Genomic DNA, 23193 nt, shown 5'->3' on the forward strand with positions numbered 1-23193 from the left:
ATCTGTTTGGGCCCTGCCATTTCAATGGTAGTCCCCTTATTGATCTAGTTCTTCTCGTTTTCAGCCTCACCCTTTAGTACCTCAGTTTCTTAGCCGTTCTGAAGTTCTGTATCATGAATAGATTGCTTCCTCCTGGTGACTTCCTCACACTTCGTTTTCAGCTTTCTCCAGTTTGCTAAATCAATTCCCAGTTATGTGTTGCTTTTCCATCTGTCAGAATTTTGTTGACATCTCATATGCTGTTGCCTTTTTTTAATATTTTTCTGTCATGTTCTTTGTTGTCATTTCCGGAGGGAATGGAGGTAAGCGTCATCCACTTACTTACATTACATTAAGACTTTCTTTCTTCTTCTTCTTTTTTTTTCCTTTAAGAGACTGGGTCTCACTCTGTTGCCCAGGCTGGAATACAGTGGCCTGATCATTGCTCACTGCAGCTTCAAACTCCTGGGCCTGAGCAATCTTCCCACATCACCCTCCCAAGTAGCTATGACTACAGGTGCAGGCCACCGTGCCTGGCTAATTAATTTTTTTTTTTTTTTTTAGAAATGTGATCTCGCTGTGTTGCCCAGTACTGGCCTCAAGCGAGCCTCCTACCTCAGCCTTCCAAAGTGTTGGGATTATAGGCGTGAGCCACTGCACCTGGCACAGTAGGGCTTTTAATTGACATACATTGTTGTTAACCTGATCTTTAAAATATAAAACACTAATTCAGTGTTATCTTTTGCCATGTAAGGAAAAAAGAGTGCGTGTGTGTGCGCGCGTGCATGTATGGTGTCTATTTCAGTGATTTGAAAACTAATGTATTTCTTGCTGTAGATTTCATTTACATTAGAAAGTATTAGTGGTGTTTACTTTCTTTGTGCTTCGTTTGGTAGACATTGAGCAGTATTTTATACATTTTCCATTTTACAATTTTAATACCGTCTTTTTTTGTTATGGGGCTCACTATCACATAAAATGTTTTTGTAAATGATTAGCTATTTTTTGTGTTTTGATAATTTATTATTGCCATATTCTTTCAAGTGCCTTCTTTTTGAAAATAATAATAATAATGTAGAATAGAGGTTTCTTTGACCTAGGATTTGAAAGTCACAGAGTTGCCATTTTAATCTAAGTCATGTAAATATACTGCTAGTTTCTTCACCCAGAAATGTAAACTTCACAGAGTTGTTAAGGGTGTCTTACTTGTAAGGTAATAGAAAAGGGTTTAAAAACATACCTAATGTGTGTAAAATTGTGTATGGAATAATTAACATACTTTTGGATAGTTAGGAATTAAATTATTTGTGTTTATGTCCTTTGATAATTAAATGGTTCTTGTAGATAACTTTTAGTTGAATATCCTTTGTGGTGTAAAACTTGTCCCATGCTTTGTAAAATGACGCTCATCTCATAACTTCTTCATATCCCAGATAGTCCTGCATGAAGGTAGACAGCTGCCCAAATGTGGTACTTAAATGCTCAAGAACTTACAGGCCTCTAAATTGCTCCATGTTCAGTCTGGTATTTTGCGATGCATTCCAAAGATTCCTGTTAATTGCCCGTGTTGTTACTGAAGAAGTTATATCTTGGGATGTTATCTGCCTTTGGCCTCTGGACAAAAATTTGGTTTTATCTGGAGAACAAGACTTTAAGAGAATAGGATACAGGACTCTTAAGTTTTTTGGATAGCAAGGTAGAAGAAATCTAAAATCTATGCAATGTCAGGGTTGGTAGGCCTTGATAGAGAGCCATAGCTCTTAGCCTTGGGAAGCAGGGAAATGATTCCAAGAAGAGTAGGGATACAATATCTATTTTTCAGGCCTTTTAGATCCAGCCCTGTCTGATCTCTTAATCATCATAATACTTATGTAGTTATTGTCATGTTTGAGTATAAAATCCATGCACTTGAAGACCAAAGATTCAAGTACTAGCAGCTTAGCAACACTTATATGCTGCCCATGTAAGCCTCTTAAAGCATATTTCGCAAGTGAGGAAAAGTAGAAGTTTCCCACCCTTAATGGGAAGAAATGAAGGAAAAAAGGAATATTAATAATTGACTATTACCCCCATAGTGCAATTGGCATTTGGACAAAATATAAGACATTCATTGATATGACTTATTTTATTTTATTTTATTTTTGAGATGGAGTCTGGCACTGTCGCCTGGGCTGGAGTCCAGTGGCGTGATCTCGGCTCACTGCAACCTCCGCCTCCCGGGTTCAAGTGATTCTCCTGCCTCAGCCTTCCGAGTAGCTGGGATTACAGGCGCCCACCACGGTGCCCGGCTAATTTTTTGTATTTTCAGTAGAGACGGGGTTTCACTGTGTTAGCCAGGATGGTCTCAATCTCCTGACCTCGTGATCCGCCCGCCTTGTCCTCCCAAAGTGCTGGGATTACAGGCATGAGCCACCATGCCTGGCCCCAATATGACTTATTTAATGAGTTTGGAATCCCCCTCACCCCGCCCTTCATATTCGTATATTTGAAAGAAGCTAGATTATAGAGGGAAAGATAAATTTATAATGATTTTGCTAATTTTGTGATAATGGTGATGGGTATATTAAAAATAGTTTAAAAAATGGAAAATAGAGTTATATAACTGAATGTTTGTATGTGTTGACATAAAGTATAAACAGCTTTAGCACTTGAAAAATCGGGTGGATTCTTGTTTTAGAAGCTGTTCCAGTGAATTCCCTTTCCTTATGATCTTTTAGTCCTAGAAATATTCAAAATAATCTTTATCATAAAGTAACATTATTATTGAATTGAACAGACTTACTTTGGTCCTTTGTTGGCAACTGCATTGTGGTGATTTTCTGTATTTCTGATAGACTGTGTGTGCTGGTCAGGTTGTTAATTCTTGGTGCCCTCTTCTCTGTGAATATATTTCTGGTATGATAACCTTACTATCTTTCTATGCCTAATTCCTTTTTGAATCCATGATACCCATTGTGATATTATGAAAATAACTGCATTTACAGATTTTAGAGATGGGTAGTACTGTCTGAGTTCTGCTTTATCCTATTTTCTCTTTTTTTGTTTAAATTTTTGAGGTTCTTTTTAAAAGTCATCAGTACTGCATAGTAAATGAAGAATGTCTTTGAATTCCTTGAGTGTGCTTAAATGTGAGAATGTTTCTACTTGTAAGAGGAAGCCAATCCAAGTTAACATTTTTTTCTGCTAATTAAAGTTTAGAATTTTAATCAAGTAATACTTAGCAATAATTATGCTGTCTAGTTAGAATAGTGTTAGAGGACAGTGGTAATTTCTGGATTAGGTGCTCTTCCCCTCTGCTTTCACTAGGGAGAAAGGCGCTAAAGCTAAGAATTCTATGTAGTTTGGTGCTGACATTATTATTGCATAAGCCAAGTGTTTGGGGTGGTTCTAGACTAGCTTTTCTTTACTTGGGTGGTAGAAAACATAACCGGATGAAATAGGCTTTAGAATCTGGATAAGCAATGAATATGATATGGAAACTTTGTCCCACCTTTTGTAAATACGTAACAGAAAGATAACAAAAGCCTAAACAAATTTACATTAGAACTTGTTCAGAGAATTAAGAAGGAAGGAGAGAGATTCGTTTAGCCAGTAGCAGTCCGAAGGTGGCTCCATTTTGGCAGTTGTCGGTCACTTTAAGAACACCATCTTGTTCTTGACTTTTCTGTAGGAGTCACTAAGGACTGAGCTGTGTAGAATTGCTCTCAGGGTTTCTCCCTCGGTAAGGGTTTTTTTTTGTAATTAGGATGAATTGCTTGATAGATATTATAGCACTTTTAAAAGCACCAGTCTGTTCTTAAGGAGAGAGTATTTTTATTTGTTCAACAGCAAATATTGAGTGCCCATATGTGAAAGATCAGTTCTCTGGGGAAGACCAAGATCAGTAAGATATAGTTTCTGCTCTTAAAGAGTTGTAGCCTTGTCAAGGAAATCAGAAGTGACCATAATCATAACACAGTGATGGGTGCCCCAGAGAGGCCCAGCAGAATATTCTGGGAGTTTAAAGGATGGAGAAACACTGATTTCCCCAATGAATAGAGGGAGTGAAGGCTTCATGTGGGAGGTAGTATTTAAGCAGTGTCTTACTAGGTGGGACTTGAACCTATGAAGAGTTTTTCAGATTGAGGCATGTGTTGAGGATAACAACTTCAGATTGCTACATTATCTAGTGAGGAAAATAAATGATAATAATGCTAGTGTTTATTGAATATTTAACTTCTGCTGTTTTAAGTGTTCTTATCATTTTCTCATAACAATAACATAGTAACCCTATGAGATAGGTATTATTGTCATCCCATTTTACAGATGAAGAAATTGAGGTTAAGAAACTTGAAACTCTAACCCCACACTGGTCCTGGAGAGTTCACTCTTACTTGCTATGTTATACTTTGGGAAATGTAGCAAAGCTGGATGGGGTTCCATTTATGTAGAGTCTCAAATGCCCAGATGAATAATTTAATATATTGGAAGATATTTTTAAAATGGTTCTGTGTGAAGGTTTTAAGCACATCCTCTCATTTCTCTTAATATACCATGCGTTACTGCCTTTGAAATGCCTTTTTCACTGTGTTAGTTTATTTTTGCTTTGCTATAAATATCCAAGACTGGGTAATTTGTAAAGAAAAGGGGCTTAATTAGTTCATGGTTCTGCAAGCGGTACTAGCATGGCACAGTCATTTGCTCAGCTCCTGGCGAGGGCCTCTGGAAGCTTACAATCATGATGAAAGGGAGAGGAAGGAGAAGGGGTGGTGGGGGAAAGACAGAGGGGGGAGGTGCCACACACTTTTAAACAACCAGATCTCAGGTGAACTAACTGAGCCAGAACTCACTTATCACCAAGGGGATGGTGCTAATCCATCATGAGGGATCTGCCTCCATGATCTAGTACCTCCCAGCAGGCCCCACCTTCCACACTGGGGAACACATTTCAACAGGAGATTTGGAAGGCATGAATATCCAAACCATATCACCCACTTTTCCTTATGAATTTCTACTTATTCTTAACTTCTTTGCTTGTTTATTACCTATTCTCTGGGGCTTTTTCAGTCACCCAGGAGGACGGGCCCTTCCATGGGCTCAGGTGGCACTTTGCTGGTTCTTTTCATATAGGGTTTGTTAGGTGGCAGGGTCATTATGTGCTTGTTTTTTTCTCAGCCAGACTGCGAATTACTTGAATTCTGCCTGTACATCCTTTTCATGTCCCTGGTGTTAGGCACAGCATTATTGCTGAATAAAGATCAGATAAATCCAACGGAATAAAAGGGAAGGTGATGAATTTTCAGATGTCATGCTGACTTTTTTCTTTGCTTTCTTTCTGAGTTGCAGGTGTTTAAAATCCCTAGGGAAGAGATAAAGTGATTTATGTTCAATACATTGGTTCCTGTGAGAATGAAGGAGGGAGATTATTCTGGGTTTGTGTGGGGCCTGGGTTTGGGGCTTGGCCTTGAAGGCCTAACATTTGAGTTGGCAGAAGGGAGAGGGGCACACCCAGCCGAGAGAACAGCATGAGTGGTGCACGGGAATGGGTTCAACATGAAACGACACCGCCGCCTTGAAACTGGAGCTTCTGGGCTTTTCTGCTACACCCAGTAGAGCCTTTTATGGCATAGAGAATCTCTCAAAAGCCTTGATTTGTTTGTAGTCAGCCAGAAAGATGTATGGGCCAGCAAAACATTTGCCATGTTGTGCTTTGAATTTAAGGTAAGTTTCTAACACATGGAATATGAAATTCAAATACTCAACATGCCTTTTTTGGTGGTAAACTGCTATTGAAATATGGGCCCATTTGGTCTAAATTAAACTCATTCTTTGGATATTCTCTAAAATCTTAAAACCGCCAGTAATCTTCACATTTGACTGGCATGTCTTCTGTAGTCAGCCTGACCCGCGTTTCCTTTTGACTGTCTCCTTCAGATCAGTAGGGACTTTCAGCATTGCTGTAATGGACTTGTGTTGTTTAATTCAGCTTTTTGCTCTTTATCTGGAAGCACTCTGGCTGTGATTTGGGGAATGAAAGGTATTGAGGAGAGTCAGGGTTAATCGGACTTGTGGAGAGGACAGCGATAAAGGACTCTTGTAATAAAGGAGGATGTTAGAATCCAGGAGAGGGTGTCATTGTTAAGACACATCTTTCAACAGTTGGAAACCTTTTAAAATATTTTTAAGGCACAACCCAGAGTACTAAAAAAGGATGCCTTGAAACTACCGATGCACCAGATTAAAAGCTTTCTCCCTCAGAAGTTCTGATTAAAATTGGTCGTGTTCTCAGAAGTGCCCAACAGGGTAGAGACAGTCTTCCTCAACATGGTCAAGGTCATAACTCACAATTTTACTGACTCTGATTATTCTGGGGACCATAGGCCCTGTCTTTGGTGGAGTGAGGACTAAAGGAAAGTAGGTAGGTGTGGGTATGGCCTCCATCCCAGAGTCTTCTCTGCAACAGTTGCTGGTTTTTAGTTTTTGCTGCTGATTACTGAAAAATTTAGTGCTATAGATATTAAAACAAAAGCTCCTCGAGGATAGGGACTTGGTTTTGTTCCCTAATAAAACCTCAGGGTGTAGAATAGCTCTATCCAATAGATGTACGCTGTGCCTTCATTATATTTAAATATTTCTAGTTGCATTAAGACAAAGTAAAAAGAAAAGTGAATTTAATTTTAATAATATATTTTATTTCATCTGATTTATGTGAAATATCTCAACATATAATACATATAAAAAATTATAGAGATGCTTTACTTTCTTTTGTACATTTTTTTTTTTTTTTTTTTGAAACAAGTCTTGCTCTGTTGCCCGGGCTGGAGTGCAGTGGTGCAATCTCGGCTCACTGCAACTTCTGACTCCCTGGTTCAAGTGATTCTGCTGCCTCAGCCTCCCGAGTAGCTGGGATTACAGGCATGTGCCACCACGCCCAGCTAATTTTTGTATTTTTAGTAGAGACGGGGTTTCACCATGTTGTCCAGGATGGTCTCAATCTCCTGACCTCGTGATCCGCCCGCCTCAGCCTCCCAAAGTGCTGGGATTACAAGCGTGTGCCATCGCACCTGGCCTGCACATTCTTTTGTTTTCAGAATCTAGTGTATATCTTATGCTTACCGTATATCTCAGTTTGTACTAGTGCCATTTCAAATTCTTAATGGCCACGTGTGACTACTGCCTGTCATATTGGACAGTGTGGTGACTATATTAGTCAGGATTCTCTAGGGGGACAGAACTAATAGGATAGATGTATATATAAAGGAGAGTTTGTAGGTCCCACAATAGACCGTCTGTAAGCTGAGGAGCAAGGAAGCCAGTCCAAGTCCCAAAGCTGAAGAACTTGGATTCCAATGTTCGAGAGCAGGAGACATCCAGCACAGGAGAAAGATGTAGTCTGGGAGACTCAGCCAGTCTAGTTTCTTCACGTTCTTCTGCCTGTTTTTATTCTGGCTGTGCTGGCAGCTGATTAGATGGTGCCCACCCAGATTGAGGGTGGGTCTGCCTTTCCCAGTCCACTGATTCCAGTGTTAATCTCCTTTGGCAACACCTTCACAGACACACCCAGGAACAATACTTTGCATCCTTCAATCCAATCAAGTTGACACTGAATATTAACCATCACAGTGACTAAATCTGGTATATGGTAGATGCACAGTAAATATCTGTAAAATGAAGAAAGGAAGAAACAAAGGGAGAAGGAAAGGGAAGGGAAGAAGAAAATGGTAACATTTCAAAGATGAATAAACAGATGAACCCTGTTTTACTTGTTTTGGTGTGTCCTGGCAGCTCCTGACTAGAAGATAACTGAATGATCCTTTTATTTTTAGTTTAAAATCATTTTCAAATGTATTATCTCATTAATACATACCTTCAGTACCATTGATTTAGACAGACCAAGTTGATCTACTGAGGCTGTGTAAGGTTTAACCAGGATCCAAACTTGAGTACTTTCTTCTCGTTACTGTGAATTTTCTCATTGGTTTGTGTTAAAAATCTTCCCTATGAACAGTAGCTGGCCCTTAGTTATGGATAGATATTAAAAGAAAGACTGTGGCCGGGCGCAGTGGCTCACGCCTGTAATCCCAGCACTTTGGGAGGCCAAGGCAGGCAGATCACCTGAGGTCAGGAGTTCGAGACCGGCCTGACCAACATGGAGAAACCCTGTCTCTATTAAAATTACAAAATTAGCTGGGCATGGTGGCGCATGCCTGTAATCCCAGCTACTCGGGAGGCTGAGGCAGAAAAATTGCGTGAATCTGGGAGGCGGAGGTTGCAGTGAGCTGAGATTGCGCCATTGCACTCCAGCCTGGGCAACAAGAGTGAAACTCTGTCTCAAAAAAAAAAAAAAAAAAAAAAAAAAAAAGACTGAGTAAATATTGTTAATACAGAACTATTTAAAAATAGTTGACTAGGCCAGGTGTGCTGGTACGCGCCTGTAGTCCCATCTCCTCAGAAGACTGAGGTGGGAGGATCCCTTGAGCACAGGAGTTCAAGGCTGCAGTGAGCTATGATCATGCCACCCTGTCTAAGGAACAAAAGAAAAAAATAGTTAGCTAAAGGTCACATCTTAAAGTTTGTCTTTAATTCAGTAATCAAAGACATGATTACTGTAGCCAAGAAAGGTGTGTGTGTGGCTTCTGTAGGTGTTTAACACAGGCTGTCTGAATAACAGAAGGCACATAAAAATTTGTTAAATAAAAAGACTTTATGAAAAGGTATGCGTACATATGTTTCAAACTATTCTTCTAGATAACCATTTCACCTCTGCAGAAGTTGTTCTCTAGCAGGAATGTGTTACGATTTCTGTTCTACACGTGGAGAATTGTCTTTTATATAGAGGAAACTACTTAACCAGCATCGTAACCCTTCGTTGCTTAAGTTATTGGATTTTGTGTCTTTCTTGTTTCTTGAGCCATTAAAATGGTTGGTTTTACTGTGCTTAACATTTAAATAAAAACCTAAGGCAGATGCTTTTGGTATGATTCAATTTGTTTTGCTAAAGATGAATCCAAGTTAATTTCTAGAGTATCGGTATGATACGAAGACATTGCATTTCATCTTCCTTTTGGATAAAAGCCAAGACAGATCACTCTGCAGAGCAAGGTGTGTTGTTAACTGAGATATCAGTGCACAGCACATACTTCATACAAGGTGTTCAAATATTTGAATTTTTGAGAAATGACTCTGGTGTGCAGAAAATGGCATTTATTGAGAAGGCCTAAAATATGATTTTTAATTTTCCCTAAGTCAGTAGATACTGCAAAATACTTTGTTCATTATTGTTCATTTTAGGATAATGTACCACAAGTTTGAAAAAGTAATGCAAAAATTATTCAATAAAAGATATAGACGCAGGTTTTTGTCAAAGCAGAATCTACCGCCTAGACTTTAATTGACCCAAGCTACAAAGAAGTTAAGTCTAATTTATCTTATGTATTTGGGAGATCATTCACAGGGAATTATCTGCAAAACCACATGAATATTATTATCTACTGTGTACATTAAGGATTTAAGAGTGCATAGCTTCTACACATACTTTAGCTTTTCTTTTCATAGCCTGGGGAAATGCTATGAATGCACCTAACTGAGATTTTAACGTAATTGAAGCTTACCCTTTCCGTGTCAAATTCCAGACTCTAGAGGCACTTTGTTGGCCCACACGTCACACGTGCTCTTCTTTTTTAATAGGATAACTTAGGATCCGCATGGATAGAGAGAATGAGAGGCTAAAGATATTTCCTGCAGAAGATGGTAGAAGCTTAAATACACGATTGCATGAGTGACAGTCTGAAAGTCTCTGAAAGTGGTTGTCAGCCCTGGCTGAACATCAGAATCATCTGTGGAGCTTTAGGATCTTAAAGCTGGCCAGATTTATTTGTTTTTAAATCAAAACCCTCCCTAGTGCTACCTACATTTTAGCCAGGATTCAAATTTTTCATTGAAGAACTTTCTGAGGTTTGTTGATTCTGTAGTCATAGTGTGTCATATGTATTTTTTACCACCTTACCTATATAAATAGGTTTTTAGTTTTTGTTGTTGTTTGGTAGAGATAGGGTCTTGCTGTGTTGCCCAGGCTGGTCTCGAACTCCTAGGCTCAAGCATTCCTTCTAGCTCGACCTCTCGAAGTGCTGGGATTACAGGCATGAGCCACCATGCCTGACCTGTTTATTAGAATTGATTTCTGATGAATCACCAAAGATTTGTTTGTCTGATTGTTTCAAAGATAGGAAGACTCGATAAAGGGTGAGATAGGGCTGGTTCCTCTGCAGGAAGTCCTGAGGGAAACAGACCCCTAGGAGATGGGTAGGTAATTGTAACTGGAGAGAAGAGGGACCAGTGGGTCAAAGCTTAGGGCTTTTAAGAGGAAAGAAAAATGAGTTGTACAAGGCATCTGTCTAGATGGCTCAGTGGGTAATAGATTTAACTAACTGGAAACTGTGCATTCCTTCATAGTTTCTATGTTTCCCTTTTGCCACCTTTGACTAGTTAAGGAAGATACATGATTGATGATCATTGCTCAGAAAATCTTTTACTTCTATTTGAATTTCTATTTTTAAGATAGTACCATTTGTAGGAAATCTGACATCTACTTAAAGTGGTAGTTTTTTCCACCACTGTTTTTTATATTTTGTGTAGTCTTAGACATAGAAAGGCACTTTAATCTCCCATTTCAGATTTCCTGTAGATTGCAGGGGACAAGTGAGATGTTTCATATTTAGGAATATTGAGTATATTTTTCTTCATTTCTTTGGTAATAGGCAGTGTTTTGTGGCATACTTCTCAACTTTTTAATTAATTGGACTAAAGTGTGTAGTAATGTAGGTAATGGGTCTTTGTGTTCCTCACATTTAGTAGAGACTCGTCGTCAGGAGCCCACCCTTTCCTCGGTCTGACATGCAGACTGTCAGTGTGGTGCTGTGTTTCCTCATCTGAAGGGCTCAGAGGAGAGTGGGAAAGGGAACAGTTAATATCCAGCGGACAAGTGCATTCGCTGGTACTAGTTTCTGATTTTCTAGTATTACCTGTAAATATAAGTCCTTTGTCACATGTTGTCAAGATTTCCATCTTTCCAAATCCAAAGGAGATTAGAGAGTAAATGCAATTTATGAAGATTGGGGTAGGATGATAATTTGTAATTTTCTTTGGGACTGAAATTTCTTATCCAGCATTCCTTATGCTTATACCATTCAAATAAAGTATGACAGTGAAAAAATGGTCCAGAAACCTGTTTGATAAAACCTAACGACTTAAAATGATACAGCTGTTTCATCCTAAATGTGTTAAACAATCCAAATATTTTCCCCTCTGATTATAAAAATCTTTATTATAGAAAAATTGGAAAGTACAATAAAGCATGAAGAAGAAAATAAAAATCACCAGTAATCCCACAACCCAGCAGCAACTGCTATTAATATTTAAACTATTTCCTTTCAGGGTTTTTTGGAGGGAGAGGCAGCCATACTCTTGTATCGTGTTTATGAACTTAATATTATGAGCATTTTCCCATGTACATAGCTATTCTTCAAAAACATGGTTTTTATTGGTTGTTTTGGTGCCCAAATATTTTTCTTTATTTTCAGTGTTATTTAAAACACCATTCATAATCCCAGCACTTTGGGAGGCCAAGGGAGGTAGATCATTTGAGCTCAGGAGTTTGAGACCAGAGCCTGGACAACATGGTGAAGCCCTGTCTCTACCAAAAAAAGAAGAAAAAAAAATTAGCCGTGCATGATGGCATGTGCCTGTGGTTCCAGCTACTCGGGAGGCAGGAATGGGAGGATCACTGGAGCCCGGGAGATGGAGGTTGCAGTGAGCTAAGATCGCACCACTACCCTTCAGCCTGGGTGACAGAATGAGATCCCATCTCAAAAAAACAAAAGCAAAAACAAAAACCCCACCATTCAGGAATCTGCTTGCGTGTCCCTTCCTCCACGACACCTTTTCTCCACAGAGGAAGTGAAAAAAATCTCCACTGGCCTTCTATAGAATTTTGATTTTGTTGCTGCGGTGACAATATATCTTGCTTCATGTAATTTTTAAATATATGTATCTAATTCTTCATCTGACATTTATTGAACCCTTCCTTTGGAATAGACACTATACTAAGACTTCACAGGACAATGACAGTGGAAAGGAAATAGAAAAAAAAAAAAGCCAACAAAAATTAGTTTTGTGCCTGTATTCAGTATCTTTTTTTTTTTTTTTTGAGACAGCCTCTTGCTCTGTTGCCCAGGCTGGAGTGCAGTGGCCCGATCTTGGCTCACTGCAAGCTCTGCCTCCCAGGTTCATGCCATTCTTCTGCCTCAGCCTCCCGAGTAGCTGGGACTACAGGCGCCCGCCACACGCCCGGCTAATTTTTTGTATTTTTAGTAGAGATGGGGTTTCACCGTGTTAGCCAGGATGGTCTCGATCTCTTGACCTCGTGATCCGCCCGCCTCGGCCTCCCAAAGTGCTGGGATTACAGGCGTGAGACACCGCTCCCGGCCGCATTCAGTATTCTTAGTCTATAGGCTGGGAATGTAGACATTACTTAAATAATCACACATATAAATGTTAAATTATAACTGTGATACGTGATTTGAAGGACAAGTAAATGCTGCTTATGAGAACAGTTCATATGAACAAGAATTAGGTGTTTTATTTGACAACAGATTTAAAATGATCCAGGTCCTGTACTTCTGTAAAGGTCAGTGCTAGCCAAGAAATAGCATGTTCTGCTCCGAGAACTTAATGTGCCTATGGTACTCTACCATGGTTAGAGAACATGGGGGTTCTTTTTGTCTTCTTCTGACCAACTAGAGTACATTCTAAAGAGTGACTCTCTAAGGAGAGTACATTTTAAGGAGAGAGGGAGACAGTTTCAGAAAGGAATTCAAGTGATGCCAGGTTGGGAGGACCGTAGCAAGTGATTCTGAGGAAAGAAGGCACAGGGAGGACATTGTGGTTGTCCAGTGTGTAGCAGTAGATCAAGGTGTATTGAGCAGATTCTTGCAGAGTTGAGAAGTAGACTGCTGTACTGGTTCTCTTTCCATTCTAAGATTCCACGCTGTTAAAGATTATCTGAAGCCATTCAGCATCAGGTGGGTATAAGAGGACCCTGAGGATGATTTTCAGCCTATGTCCATTTAGATTTGGAGGAAGAGTATCCACCCATTCTCCTTGCCCTCAAATCTCAACTGTCCAAGCAAGAGGAAGCCAGAGAGGCTTGGGGAGCGCAGGAAAGCTATAAATCCCAATACCCATTATCTCCTGAGGACAGACAGTCTCCGGTGCAGGCAGATGCTTCAGGAGTTCCCCATAATCTGTAGGATGGAAGCTGAGTGCCTTAATATGGCAGAGGCCCTCTGGATGTGGCTGCTGCCTTCTCTGTTGATCGCTTTCTTCTCACTCGCCTGTCACCGAGCCTTGTTTGTTCTAGTGGTAGTGAAGTCCTTGCATAATGTGATTTCTTGCCTTTCAGTGCCTTGCTGTTTCTTCTCCTTAAACATTCCTCTGATTTGCTGAATACATTCTTATTTTCCTCTCAGGACCAGCTTAAAAGTTAACATCTGTAGAGTTTTTCTGCTTTGCTCAAGTTAGTTACTTCATAACACATACCTCTGTTACAGTACTATTGAAACTTTTTTTTTTTGAGGAGTCTCGCTCTGCCGCCCAGGCTGGAGTGCAGTGGCGTGATCTCGGCTCACTGCAAGCCCCGCCTTCCGGCTTCACACCATTCTCCTGCCTCAGCCTCCCGAGTAGCTGGAACTACAGGCACCTGCCACCACGCCCGGCTAATTTTTTGTATTTTTTTTTTTAGTAGAGACAGGGTTTCACTGTGTTAGCCAGGATGGTCTCAATCTCCTAACCTCGTGATCTGCCCGTCTCGGCCTCCCAAAGTGCAGGCGTGAGCCACCGCACCTGGCCGAAACTTTTTATTTAGCTTACTCCCCTAGACCATAAAATCCTTAAATACAGGGACTATGTATTCTGTTTAACTTTTCAGTGCCTGAAAGCTCTCAATAAATGGCCCATTCTGGGCATTCAGTAATTTTTCAATGAATGAGTATAATTCTCACTTGCCTTACCATATTGATACTTTATTGTGGCTGTGGCTTTGGAATTTAACATCATGAGATATAATAAATACATAGTTGAACTTACTGATTGGTTGATTTAAACCTTTGAAGTGTGTAAGAGTGTACTTTTCTTGACTCCCTTATTAAATATTCCAATAGGATATCAATATATGGAGGGGCATTCCTAGTTTCTAGCAAGACCACGTTGTATTTTGGATTACCTTCTTTTAATAGTACTCCTTAAAAATTGTCAAGTTATTATAATATTTTCAATAAGAAACACATCTTAGGTCTAAAAAAGGGTAAAATGAGGCTAAGGAAAATTTAAAATAAGTAATTGTGTAAAGAAAGATGATATTAATATGCATTTGAAAGTGCAGGAAATCTGTGGTAAGAAATGTTCCAAATTAAATTGGGTGTACACTATGGACAATTAAAGAACAGATTGTGTTCTGATATGGTGTGGAGCTCATAGTTTGCCAAAGCCAATTTGTAAAATCTTATTGGACCACACTCAAGCTAGCAGGACTTGCTTTAGTAATAGCTTTGTGGCTGGTCGTGGAGGCTCATGTCTGTAATCCCAGCACTTTGGGAGGCTGAGGCAGGAGGATCAGATGAGGCAAGACGTTCAAGACTAGCTTGGGCAACATAGCAAAACCTAGTCTCTATCTTCCCCACACCCCACCAAAAAAAACGTCAGCCGGGATTGGTGGCATATACCTGAAGTCCCAGCTACTTGGGAGGCTGAGATGGGAGGATTACTTGAGTCTGTGAGGTCAAGACTGCAGTGAGCCATGATCATGCTACTGCATTTAAGCCTGGGTGATACAGCAAGACCCCATCTCTAAAAAAATAAGAAATAATAGCTTCGTAGTTCAGGTAACACCAGTGGTCTGGTTATCCAGGGCTGATCAGATCCTGGAAAATCTGATATGCTTAAACAGAATTTTTCGAATATTGATGTCTACTAGAAAGTCACTTGTTAACAAGCAATGAGAGGTAAACTTTCAGGCAGACAAGTATTTGATAGTAGAATAAGCAAATCCTGTTCCTAGCTGGCTAGATTGCTAGGGCAGCGTTGTTATCTTCAGAAAGCTTCTTGGGATGTATGCGCTATCAAAGCCAGCAAGGGCGGAGGAAGGTGTTGACTTGCTACCCAAATTTTCTTCTTTATCCCCTGCCAACATATCAGCCTAGATCTCTTCAGAGAGTTGTTCTACTGGGCACTCATCCTTTCTCTCATAGCTTCTGGCTGATTCTAATCAAAATAGGGTGTGCCTCCCCTATTACCTTAAATAGTTTAAATTTCTCCATTCACCAATTAATTATACAGCATTAATTTCCAAATGTCCATTCATTAACTGGAAGCCTCTATTACTATTATTTTGTAGCTAGAAAATGGTTTGTAAAATGGTTTGAAGTTACCAGAATATTATGTCATTCATCTCCTGCTGCATTTATGTATTATTCTCTAGACTTGATGAATGATACTCAGATCTTGTTCATAAGAGAGAACTATCTTGCTTGAGAAATGTCTCTGGTGTGACGTCTTCCTCTGTTCAGACCTTTTCACCTATTCTTCAGCTTCTCCTGCTATAGACATCCGTTGTAATAATGTTCATTTAAAATCAGCAGTCAATAAAATGACCTCATCCAAAAACAAACTGTTTAACTGTGTATTTGAGTTTAGTGATCTGGAATCATGTTTGAATTAAGTGATGTGGATTCCTATTGCAAAAAACATTGTAAATACTCCTGAAGTTTGTAGTTGAATAATGTGCCCAAGGTACCATCTAAAGTTAAGATAAACTTAAGGTGACCTGCTACTGACTTCGCCTGATGGATAAGCAGTAAGGAGAAGGATAGTTAAAATAATTTGTGTGATTCGTTTTAATACTAACTCAAAAGAAGAAGCTATATTAGAGCTTGTTAAAAAAATTATTTTCATCATTTCAATTAATGGATACAAAATTTGGGTGTTGTCATTTTTAATAATGGGGCTGCATTATATAATATGATGCTATTGAAATAAGAAAGAGAAAATCTATAAAGGCATAATTATAGCCAAATGTGCAGTTATTTTGGTCTCTTAGTTTGGAGAGGGCCCTTAGGAAATTTTTCTTAAAAAGAGTTTGTAATGATTCATAATTTCATCAGATCTACAAAATACACTTCAAATACTTTCAAGAAAGAAGCTTTGACGTAATAACAGAGAAAAATATGCGTAATTTTGGCAAGTGTGAAATTGTCAGCCACAGAGCATGTGTTGTTTTGTTTTGTGTTTCACTGGACCAGCAGAGTCCAGTTTCCTTTTTGAGTTGTACATAGGCTCATACTATGACTGTTTATGCTGCTAACATAATATGATGAGTGAGGCTTTGGGATTGATGGTTAAAAATGACTCAAAGGCTGGGTGTGGTGGCCATGTCTGTAAATCCTAGCATTTTGGGAGGCTGAGGCAGGAGGATCATTTGAGGCCAGAAGTGTCACACCAGCCAGGGCAACATAGCAAGACCCTGTCTCTACAAAAAATAAAAAACAATTAGCTGGGCGCAGTAGGGCTTGCCTGTAGTCCCAGCTACTGGGGAGGCTGAGGTGCGAGGATCACTTGAGTCCAGGAGTTTGAGGCTTCAGTGAGCTATGATTGCTCTGCTTTTCTCCAGCCTGGGTGGCAGAGCAAGACCCTGTCTCTTGAAAACTCAAGAGCTGGTCCTGCTGTAGACCACACTAGGATTCCTTTCACTGAAACTCCTCTTGTGGGCTTGAAGACCAGGACTGTGTCAGCACCAGTGTTGTTTCCCTTGGCCCAGTATATGGAGGGACTTATATTTATTAAGTATGAAAACTATGCGCCAAGTACTTGCTAGAAACTCTATATATGTTATTTTAGTTAAGGCTTTTTACAACTTCAAGATTAAGGAATTAGTCTACATATTTCAGCCACCGAGTAGTAACTTGCCCAGGGACAAAGTAAGGGTAAGTCTGAAACTTGGCTTCCCATCCAGGTCTGATGATGGAGCTCATGCCTTTTACACTCCACTGTGATGTCCTGTGCTCCTTAGAGAAGGGAACATAGTAGCTTGGAGAACATTTCTTGTCCTATCCTGCTTAAGGTGTCAGGATCTCCTTCTGTATGCATGGTCCAGATCATTAAAAAAAAAAAAATCCTTCCGACATCTAGCCACTTATCCATTTATGCATGCATCTAGTAAATATTTATTGAGGACTTATTCTGTGCCAGGTGCTGTTCTAGATCCCGTAAATATGCTGGTTACCAAGCCTTCTCTGCCCTCTTGAAGTTTATACCCAATTATCTAAAGACTTATTATATAGTGAGTTTGGGAAAGAGGGGAGTGTCTGGGTTGTGAAATCAGTTCACTTGGGTTTCTCAGCCCAGTGCCAGACTTTTAGCAGACCCTCAAAATGTGTTAGTTTCTTTTGCCTCACTTATTTTTACCTAATTTTTATGCTCCTGGCCAACTATTGTCCCGTTTGTTCATTTACCCTTGTACTTTGACTTGTGGACTTGGGTTTGTGTGTTTTTTCTCAGTTCAAGATCAGTCCGTTAATCTTTAGAAACGAGCATGTCCTGCAAAGCAGTTTGGTCCAAGTGGTCAGTTATCTGAGGTTGAATATTAAGAAGGTGTTATGGTAAAACTGATACAATTTTTTGGTAAAAACTTTTTTTTGCTCTTAGGCATTAACCCTAATTACGTTGTGTATCTATAATTTTATGTTGTTTTGAGTAGCATTGTTAGTAGTTTATCATATGTTATATTATGCTACATGTGTCATTTAAAAAGGTTTACTATATTTAAAAATGCCATGTAATGAGTTAATGCTAAAACTCATTAACAAGAGCATTAAAATTAGATTCTATTATGAAATTCATTGAGCAAATGCTATTCATTATGGAGAATCTTGAGTTAGTTCCATTTGTGGAATGTTTCTTCTGTAGAATATCTTATATTTTTTGATAAATTTAAATTATTTACTGACGTTTTTTAAGGTAAACTAAATGGACAAATTTCAAAATGCCCATTTGGAGCTGAGTCTCTTTCTAGGACCGGCCTCTGTGTGGCTAATGGATGATTCTGACTGTGGAAGATAACTATTAATAACTTCAAAGGTCAGTCGAATGTAATATTGATAGAAATACTGTTTCTGAGAATAGTGTATTTATTTTATGATGGTGCAGTTTCTTTCTTTGGACAACAGTATAGCCATCTTCTCCAGTCCTTCAAGCCAAGGATTTTAGTTGACTTTGGTCCCATTTTTCCTCCATCATGACATATAATTGTTTTCCGTGTGTTGTCAGTTTTATCTCTTAAGTCTCTCTTACATTCATTTCTTTCTTTATTCCCACTACCCCAGTTCAGATCCCAGTCATGTCTCACCTCAAAAATTGCAGCAATCTTATTAACTAGTATTTCTTTATATATATATAGTAGTATCTTATTACTAGTATTTCTTTATTCAGTATTTTTCCTCTTTCAGGCTGTCTTTCACAATACTATTGAAATTTTTTTGGGGGGTGGATGGGGAATAATGTGTGTGTGTGTGCACACATACAGGCACATATGGTTTTGATTGTGACAATTTCTAATAAACTTTTTGGTAGCTGCTCACTGCCTGCAGGCTAAGTTAAGCTCCTGAGCAGGTCATTTAAAAACTTCATGGAATCCTTCCAGCCTTCCAGTGCCAATGCCTCAGTCTCTCTCCTTGCCCTTCTAGTTGCTTCCATCAAATGAACTATTTTCTTTGCAGTTTGGTTGTTAGTGGAGTAGTGCTTTGTTAGTATTATTTGCCAAGTATTCAGACTTTCTTTTGTTCAGGCAGCCTTTTAATCATAAAAGCCACTATTTCATCTTGTTTGTACATCTTATGTAAGTACACAGGCATTTTTAGCATCTTAGGTGGCAGAGTTTGTGTTCTACTTTTAATTGACCTTTATAAGATGTGACAAATTCCCACACAGAGTTTCTTTTTTTCTTGAAAGGTTGATGGCCTAACTGGAATTAAATAACCAAAAAAAAATTTTTTTTTTTTTTTTTTTGAGACGGAGTCTCGCTCTTTTGCTCAGGCCGGACTGCAGTGGCGCTCTCTCTGCTCACTGCAACCTCCGCCTCCTGGGTTCACGCCATTCTCCTGCCTCAGCCTCCCGAATGGCTGGGACTACAGGCGCCTGCCACTGCACCCGGCTAATTTTTTGTATTTTTAGTAGAGACGGGGTTTCACCGTGTTAGCATAAATAACCAAAATTTAATTGCATTTCTTTAGATTAATTTTCAAAGGTTATTATTTTCCAGGTATTACTTGAAAGTTCTGAACTATTTTTGTGCATAAAATTATGTTTTCACTACAATCATGGCAATATTTTTTGTCAACAGCGGTTCACCTGTGAATGTTGATACTTTGGGTTTGAGTGAAAATGAATTGTAGCATTTTCTTTTGCATTAATAAATACCGTACTCAGTTAAACTACCTGATAGAATTACAAGTCCTCCAAGTTTCATTCAGATTAATGTATTCCCTGTATTTAAAAGTAGATAGTTACACATGAGCAGTGACTCCGAGTGACACGCCTTGTGTGACTCACACTTTTGGGATGCTGAGATTTGATGATCATCTTTGTAATCTCGGAATGACTGATAGCACACAAGTTCATGGATGCCAGAAATGATGTAGAAGTAGGCACCTGAGTTCCCTGGCTTTCTGAAGGGTGAGGCCAAAGCTAGATGACAGACACCAGATGGATAGTAAGGACAAAGTAGAACTTTGTGGTCTTTTGCTGTCCTTGAAGTGGTACCTATTTACACTTTGTGTCCTTGCTGCTTTTACATATCTTTCTCTGTGAATTAGGTTGTGAACTTTTCAAAAGGAAGTTCAAGATCATCATGATCTTTGGAGCTCCACAGCTTTTTGCTCAGAACCTTATACCGAATAGATGTTTCATAAGTGTTTGAATTAAAGTAAATACATATTCTTAAATAAAGTAATAATTGCACTTTAATTAAAATCTAACCTGTTTGGCTGGTGAGGGTGGAGATAGATCTCAGCTTTCATTGAGGAGTGGCAACTAAGTTTAGCACTTATTTTTGAGAATAAGGAAACACACAGCTGAAATCATGTCATTTAGGACTGACCACTATGATGCTCATAACATGTTCCTTGATGCATATTCAAGTCCTGTTTCAGCTGTGAACTTCTGCTTTTCAAGTTTTTGTTTTGTCACTAACCAAATGTTTCTTAAATTCTAGTGAAGGGAAGAGGGAGGCAGTTGATGATGTTTGTATTATCCACCCCATCTGTTTCCTGTAAATGAGAGCAGTTTCCACGTAGTGCCTTTTGCCTATGTAGTCAAAAGCACCATACTAATGTGGGCTCTGGTTCTTTCAGTGAGAAGAGAGTTAAGAATGCACTTTTGTTGCTGCTGTTGTTTTTGAAACAGGGTCTTGCTCTGTTGCCTAGGCTGGAGTGCAGTGGTACTATCGTAGCTCACTATAACCCTGAACCCCTGGGCTTAAGCAATCCTGACATCTTAACCTTCTGAGTAGCTTGGACCACAGGTGCACACCACCATACCTGGCTAGGTTTTAGAATTTTATTTTGTAGAGATAGGGCCTTGCTCTGTTGCCTAGGCTGTTCTTGAATCCCTGGCCTCAAACCATCCTCTCTTCTCTGCTCCCAAAGTGCTGGGATTACAGGTGCAGGTATAAACCACCACACCTTTTATTATTATTATTATTATTATTATTATTATTATTAATTTTATTTTTTTTTGAGATGCTTGCCCTGTCACCCAGGCTGGAGTGCAGTGGCGCAGTCTTGACTCACTGCAACCCCACCTCTCGGGTTCAAGCGATTCTCCTGTCTCAGCCTCCCGAGTAGCTGGTATTACAGGTGTGTACCATGACACCTGGCTGATTTTTGTATTTTTAGTAGAGACGGGGTTTCGTCATGTTGGCTAGCCTAATCTCTAACTCCTGACCCCAAGTGATCCACCCGCCTCGGCCTCACAAAATGTATTTTTTGTATTTTTTTTTAGAGTTGGGATTTCACCATGTTGCCCAGGCTGGTCTCAAACTCCTGGGCTCAGTCTGCCTGCCTGCCTTCACCTCCCAAAGTGCTGGGATTACAGGCATCAGCTGAGGTACCAGACCCAGCCCAAGAACTCACATTTTAAAGGTCTGAGCTTGCCATTAATATATCTTCTTGTCATCTTAATACCAAAAGTGACTTTTCTGGTGTGAAAAGTAGGTGGCATACTTTGTAAGGTGCCTTGAGAACCTGTGCTTTTCTCTAGGGGATTAGGACTATCTGTTCTGGAATTGTGCCATTTCAAGAAGTAAACCTACTTATTTTCATTTTAAAAATGGATTGAAGGCATCCACATAAACCATCTCGGGACTTAAGGCTATTTTGGCATCATTACATAAAGCATTTTTTATTTTTTTATCCTATCATATGGCACTTTTTATGAATTCATGCTTTGCAAAGGAGCAAACTGAATCTTAGGGAATGTTTGGTATTCACGTCAGCAGTGGCTGCCTTGGGTGGTCAAGCGGCACAGATAAGGCTGGAGGGATGTTGAGATTGTATGTATGTATGTGTTATTGATTCAAATATACTAGGAGGAATGAGTGTTGTGTTAACCTGTATAATATATACATATATATGTTAATATGTATATATGTTAATATATACATATTAAACATTACTGTTTTTAATTTTAAAATATTTCAAACAAACTGGAAAGGATAAGGAATAATATAATGCCTTCCAGCTTCATCAGATCTTAATGTTTTGTCGTATTTGCTTCAGGTCTTAAAACATTTTGGAAAAAGTTGAAGCTCCCCTTTTCTACCCTCCTGATTCTGTGCTTCTGTTGGAGTGCATATCACTTGATGGCTTCTAAGACAAATGCTAAATTCTTGTCAGATTACACAGTGAGTAGTAGAGTGGTGGTTTCCTTTAGGGAAATGAAATTTATGTACCTCCCATTTTCAGGTTGCACTTACTGCAGCAGCCTCCACAACGAAGGAGCAGTGCTTCCAAAGAGGTTTAGTGAGCATGATATGGGGTCATTGAGCAAAATGAGAAGAGTATGTATTTTGAAAAGTAAATTCGATTGCTTATGGGTATTCATCTTCTGATTTGTTGTTTAGCTTAAGCAACATTTCAGAGCCACTAAGTAGTTTGTTCAGATTACTGTTAATCTGCTCAAATGCCCGAAGAGTCACTAAAACTGATGTGTTTCCAAGATGATTTTGTGCTGTAGTTTCCAAGGGTGTTCTTCTCAAGTTACGCTGACTTGGCTAGTTTTAGTACTTTTCCTTGAACATTGCCTCCAAGTTAATGGGATTCTGAATACCTCTTTTTTACTTTCTTTATTCTTTTTTGGATAAATATAAAATAAAAAGGCTGCTTTTTTTTTTTTTTTAGTGTTACTTAAAAGCTGTCTGATTTAATTGTATGATGTATTTTTCTTTGTTGTTCGTCTGTTTGTTCAACTCTGCAGTTATATTAAACTTTATCATGTTTTACAATCAGAATTTAGTTTTGATAGGTTCCGGAAAACAGAAAGAAACATACCTGTCCTGAAATGTAGCTTTTTTGTGTGTGCTCTAAAACATTTTTCTTTATATTACTTTCCTCAGTTAGTGTTCCCATTTAACCCAATATTTTTTAGCAAAAGTTATATTTAGTTAAGGCAGATAGGCATAACTAAAAATATAAAATGTTAAATGAATGCTAAGAAAAAAATTAACTTTTGGTAAGTTATATATCATAATTAAGGAAAAACCAGAAAAACAGAAATAAAAAAATTTACCAGTAATCTTATCACTCATAAATATAAGATTTTTTATTTGTGTGTTTTTCCAGTTTTTTTCTGAAAAAATATAAAATATGCATTTTAACAGTTTGTTGTTAATAACATGCATTTTTATGTAGCATTGTCAACAGTAAACTAATAATTTATAAATTATGCCTAAATTACAATTATTGTAAATAATATAAGGTGGAGGCTGCATAATACAATGGTAGAAACTTAGGCTTTGTATCAAGCGACTTAGGGTGGGATCCCTGCTTGTCCCGTTATTAAGTTAGCTGTATGACGTTGGCCAAGTTACTTAACTGTTAGGAGTCTTTTCTCAAATTAAAAAAAAAAATATGG

The 23193-nt window shown here is 38.8% G+C and overlaps 1 protein-coding gene and 1 non-coding gene across 21 annotated transcripts in view; both read left to right on the forward strand.

Annotated features, from left to right (window-relative positions):
- SIPA1L1 (signal induced proliferation associated 1 like 1) overlaps positions 1-23193 on the forward strand; it is a 419211-nt gene that overhangs the window by 56394 nt on the left and 339624 nt on the right. The gene's annotated exons all lie outside the window — the stretch shown is intronic.
- Positions 19375-19444, forward strand: LOC112437092 (small nucleolar RNA SNORD56). Its single transcript, XR_003025755.2, has one exon. It is a non-coding gene; the product is annotated as a small nucleolar RNA SNORD56 (small nucleolar RNA).

The sequence above is a fragment of the Pan paniscus genome, chromosome 15, assembly GCF_029289425.2.
Source record: "Pan paniscus chromosome 15, NHGRI_mPanPan1-v2.0_pri, whole genome shotgun sequence".
Classification (NCBI taxonomy): Eukaryota; Metazoa; Chordata; class Mammalia; order Primates; family Hominidae; genus Pan; species Pan paniscus.